Raw genomic sequence first — 6000 nt, 5'->3', positions numbered from 1 at the left:
GCATCGGGCCTACATATGGTGTGGCCAAGACTGAGCCGTGTGGACCACACAACAGCGTCATAAGAAAAGTCGTTCGTGGAGACAACAGAGCAGGCTCCTAATGCCTTGTTATGGGGAAGAGTTTGCAGGGGACAAGTGGCTTTGCCTGCAGAGCTCAGAGGAAGGCATCCAGGCCTGAATATCCTTGGATTCTGTGCTCAAGTCCACTGTAAAGTCTCCCACACATGGACTTCAGAGGCTGTGCCCAATTTTGGCAGGGTAGTTACAACCAGGAACTGTGGTCATTTGGTTCGAAGGAGCCCATTGTTAGCCTGACCACCATGCAGAGTTGGCCAAACTCCACCCAAGTCTGGACGGAAGCTTTGGAGATTAAATCCTGCATGCCCTGTCGTCCGGAAGCCACCCTGGTCCACAGCTGAAAAGAAGCATGGCAGCTATTCCCGTGAGAGGGAATTTAGGAAGCCAGCTAATCCCCTGGGACCACCACTTCCCTTTTAGGAATTTCAAATTAACAGGCACCAACTCTGGGCCCCTGCCCAGAAAGGAATGAGTCAGGTGTCTAATCACAGATACTGATAAGGTGGGTCTGTACCATCCAGTATGGCGCACTGGCCACAAGCTGTTATTTAAATCCAAATTTTTAACTCATTAATAGGACTGGGATGTAGCTCACTGGTAGAGAGCTGGTGAGGCCCTGGATTCAATTAATAATTAATAAGCATTTAATAATAATAATAATAAAAGTCAGCTTCTTCATTTCATTAGTCACATTTTAAGTACTCAGTGGCCACGTGGCCAGTCTTGGATAGCTCTTCAGGCAAGGCTGTGCTAGCGTGTTAAGTCAGACACAGAGACACACCTGTCCAACTCACAGTGACAAAATGGAGCAGTGCCTCGCCCACCAGTAATTACACATAAAAATCCCAGGAATGGAAATATGGGACTCCCACCTCTACTTACCATTCTAGGACATCCCCACATGGCCTGTCTCCTGGCCCTGAGGCCTTGGCATCCAGGCCTAAGGAGATGCCTCCATGGCCTCTGGAGTCTGGAGTCACGTTCCCTCTCCTTCCCCAGCCAAAGACTGTCATTGGCTCCTTTCTGCTCTGCAACACCCAGCCTGGCCCTTGTCCTGAGTCCCCTGCTGCCACCAGCACTTCCTGGGGCATGTTGGTTGCTGTCATCTCCCCTTCCTGAGTCCCCTGAAAAGATTGTGAGAACCTATCAGAACCAAGGAACCTCTTTTCTCCCCAGCCCATAGCCATCTGTTCCAGGGACAGGAGGGAGAAACCTCTGGCCTACCCTTTCTCTTGCTGGGCACCACCTCTGCTATCCAGGGCAGAGCTGCCTGGCTCCATGGGCTACACCTGCCATCTCCTCTCTCTTCTCGTCAGGTACCTTCTGCCTCTTTCTCCACTGAGCCCACCAGTGGATTCAGCAGAGGCCCTCTTCTCCATGCTTCAGAGGTTTGGGCTTTGCAAGGGTGACAAGTGGCCAAACCAAGTGAGAGAACATAGGGAGAATGAGCCCAGCTGATAGGCTGGGGACTGCGTGGAGGAAGCAGCTGCTGGGGTCCTGAGGTCCCAGTGAGAACCCAAGCCGAAGCAATGGGCCGGGGGTGGGAACGGACATGACCTGATAGGTAGTGGGGAGTGCCTGAGATCAGGGTCCTTGGGGAAGTAAGGCGGCCACAGAAGTGAAGGGCACAGGAAAGTGGGCCTGACGCCAGGGCTGTAGGATGGCATTGACCCACTTTGGGCAGCATCCCACCATCTTCCCAAGGTGAAAGACAATATTCAGAGCAGGACAAGGAACCCACAGCCAGGAATGCACTGGGCTTGGCCTCTGACTCTTGAAAGGGTAGTTGTTCCTGATTTCAGAAAATCAGATAGGCACAGAAAGACAAGTGGATCCCACTCAGATGTGGATCTCACAGGAGTTGAGAGTGGAATGATGACTGCCAGAGGCTGGGAGAGTGGAGGGAGAAGGGGGATGGGTAAAGGCTGACCAGTGGGTGCTAAGTTTAGTTAGATAGAAGAAAGAAGTTTTAGGTGGGGGACAGGACAGTAGGGTGACAACACCATGTACTGTATGTCTCAACAAGCTAGAAGAAAACCTTCTGAGTGTTTCCACCGTGAATAGACAGATGCTTGCAGAGATACATAGGTTAAACCCAATTTAAGCATTATGCAATGTGTAGGCATATTGAAATATTACTCAGTACCTACCTTGCTAATCTGTACAATTTTTATGTTTTCATGAATCAGTTTTTTAAAAGTTGTGGTTTTTTGTCTTTTTTTTTTAAGGAGCGTCTCAATATGTAGGCGAGACTGGCCTTGAACTCTAGATCCTCCTGCCTGTCTCCCAAGTGCTGAGATTACAGGCATGTCTACCAGGCCTTAAATGTTTTTAAATTGAAAAAAAAAAAAAAAAGGTTGCTGATCACTATCCAGTTAATCTTAACATCCTGGAAGTGACCGATTAAAGCTTAATTGTGTTGGGAGGCTAAAATTGACATTCTTTGAAAGCTGTTCTGAGCAAATGGGGACTGAGTTTGAGACACAGTTAATGTCATCGTTGGAAACAGATGTCAAGAGTCTGACAACTTATTGCAAGATGCGCAGTCTTTACATGAAAATTGTTCACTGTCTTAATTACATTTCTTTCAGATCACTCTGACAGAAAATAAAATTTAGAATTTATCTTGAGGTAGAAATACTGCCTTCCTGCTTTTAAGGGAAGGGCCAGGCTATCATGAGCTCAGTCTGCAGGCACCCCACAGAACAAAGGGAGGAAAGCTGGTGGCTTCCGATGGGGGGTGTACACATGAATTCCCCACTTTCTCTGCTCCGAGCTCATGACTCCATGGATCAAGTGCTTTCAAGAAAAGAAAAATAGAGCTTGTCATTTCCTATTGTTTCAAAGATGAAACCCAGCCTGGGAAAGACCAAGGGAAGAGGAAGGGGCCTCGTGTTCAAGTGACTAAGCTTGATGGGACCTGGAAGAGGCTCTGCTCTTCCATGGAGGGGAAGGAACTCCAGTTAGAGGCCCGTGTGACATAATGACATTGCCTGATGAGGCGAGAAAGAGGGTAATGCTCTCATGCCACTAACAATGAACTAGAAAGAAACCGTGTTACTAATCTGTAAAGAATTCCCAAAACCCGGTGAGTTGCCTCCCAGCTCTGAGCACCCACACTTCCTTCCTTAGAACTTGACCTCTGTTTGCAAAGCCGCTGGACCCTGGGACGTGGGTCATTGGAGGGGAATCACGTGAGCCAGCCATGTTTTTGCTGGACTCTTTTCTGCCACTTCAGTTCATACCTGGGGAAAACTTCTTATAGAAGATGTCTTAGAAAGAATCCCTGCTGATCTGAAAAAAAAAATGATAATACAGATGCATTCATTTTTAAATGAGGTAGGTGTCTGTGTACTGAAATGAAAATGTCTTGACCTCTTTATTAAGTAAGCGAAAGCTGTAAAATAATACATAGATTGCAGTGTCATCATGGGCTTGCTGCCAAGAGCACAGCCTTCTGCACCCCAGGGTGAGCGTGCTCTCTGCAGGGCTCTTCTTAGCTGTCCTTCCCCCTGAATCTCCCACTCAGAGTTCTGGCCTGGTCTACAAACAATGGCACTTGTTGCTTCTAGTACCTTGGAGCCACCTACCCGGGATTCCTTACGATTCCAAGTTCCACAGTATCCTAACACATGATCTTCTTCGGACCCTGCTCCAAATGAAGTCCGTTCCCTCCAGCAGAGTTCACAGTTCAGTGCTCCGCCTTGAAGAGCTACCTTTCCCTCTTGGCACGCCCTCTCTCACTCCCAGAGTGACACCTGCCCGGGAGAGGTGTTAGAGGAAGGATGGCAGCCTTTGGTTTTCTCACCTTCCCTTGCTAAGTGCAGCCTCAGCCCTGCAAGGTGTTAACTTGAGGGCAATGGTGGCCCTAGGGACAGATCCTCCAGTGATGGACCCTCAGTTGGAAAACTGAGCTGGCAGGGGAGGGCGCAAGCCTGTCAGCCGAGGCCGCCCAGCACAGAGCTGGATGTAAGGGATGCTGGCAGCCTGCCCTTCCCGGGATGGAGCTGGAGACCGCTGTTTTCTTGGCCACAACTTGCAAGCTGAGCTCCTATCACTTGGAACAGGTCACATGACCCGTGCCAGTATCGACCCTGTATCCGCAGCATTTTTTTTTTCTTAGAACCGTTTTTCTATTTACCATCTCCCCTTGGGACAATTTCCAGTGACTTTTAAATGGCTTTGTATTTTGGGCTTAATTATCACCTGTTAAATGGTTGTGTCACCAGGAAGAGGGAGCAGGAGGCTCCTGAGGAAGTCCCTGAAGACAGGATCTCACTATACTCATTTCTGGAACCCCACACTACCTGCATTGGGCTGCATCCAAAGGATGCTTGGTACCCAACTGTGCCTAAACCATGTCATGGTCAAATCCCTCTCTGGGTGCCCTTGGAGTAGTGACACAACTGTGGCCAAGTTTTCTTTTAGTAGCATAAATTAATTATGATATTTACATACATGCATATAATGTACTTTGATCAAATTTACCCCGTCTATATTACTCTTTCTTAATTCCCCTCCCCCACTTTTTAATCAGCTTTTAGTGGATTTCATTATACTATTTTCATCTATCTATGTAATGTAATTTGGTCATATTCACCACCCCCCACTACCCTATCTTTCCCCCCTTCTTCCTTTTGCTGGTTTCCCTCAAAGAAACAGTCCCTCTAGTACGTTCATGTCATATATTTTTTTAAGGTCTAGGGTCTCCATATGGGGAAAACTATGTGAAACTTGTCGTTTTGAGCTCGTTTACCATGCTCAAAAGGATTTCCATTTCCATCCATTTTCTGGCAAATGACATAATTTCATTCTTTTCTATCAAATAATACTCCACTGTGTACATGGAACACACTTTCTTTTTCCATTAATGGGTTGTTGGGTGTCTAGGCTGTTTTAATAGCTTGGCTGTAGTGAACAGTGCTGCATATGTGCCTGCATTTTCTAGCCATCATTTTTCTTCTCTGCCAAACATTTGTGCACAAGGTGCTGAATCTTCAGTGGCACTCACGCCATTGTCATGAGCTCACAGATTCAATGGATCTGCACCAACTCCCTCTACCACCAAATCAAGACATAAGGGGAATTCAGCACCCTGTGAAGTCTGGCCAGCTAGAGGCTGCCATGAAGAGTTAAGAAGAAAAAAACGAAAATGTCTCTAATCTCTCTTGCCAAGAACTTTATTATTATTTTTTGTCTCAAGTTTTTTTTTTATTATTCATATGTGCATACAATGCTTGGGTCATTTCTCCCCCCTGCCCCCACCCCCTCCCTTACCACCCACTCCGCCCCCTCCCTCTCCCCCCGACCCCCTCGATACCCAGCAGAAACTATTTTGCCCTTATTTCTAATTTTGTTGAAGAGAGAGTATAAGCAATAATAGGAAGGAACAAGGGTTTTTGCTGGTTGAGATAAGGATAGCTATACAGGGCATTGACTCACATTGATTTCCTGTGCGTGGGTGTTACCTTCTAGGTTAATTCTTTTTGATCTCACCTTTTCTCTAGTTCCTGGTCTCCTTTTCCTATTGGCCTCAGTTGCTTTAAGGTATCTGCTTTAGTTTCTCTGCATTAAGAGCAACAAATGCTAGCTAGTTTTTTAGGTGTCTTACCTATCCTCACCCCTCCCTTGTGTGCTCTCGCTTTTATCATGTGCTCAAAGTCCAATCCCCTTGTTGTGTTTGCCCTTGATCTAATGTCCACATATGAGGGAGAACATACGATTTTTGGTCTTTTGGGCCAGGCTAACCTCACTCAGAATGATGTTCTCCAATTCCATCCATTTACCAGCGAATGATAACATTTCGTTCTTCTTCATGGCTGCATAAAATTCCATTGTGTATAGATACCACATTTTCTTAATCCATTCGTCAGTGGTGGGGCATCTTGGCTGTCTCCATAACTTGGCTATTGTGAATAGTGC

Source organism: Castor canadensis, chromosome 5 (assembly GCF_047511655.1).
Source record: "Castor canadensis chromosome 5, mCasCan1.hap1v2, whole genome shotgun sequence".
Classification (NCBI taxonomy): Eukaryota; Metazoa; Chordata; class Mammalia; order Rodentia; family Castoridae; genus Castor; species Castor canadensis.
Note: the sequence above shows the minus strand (reverse complement) of the source record.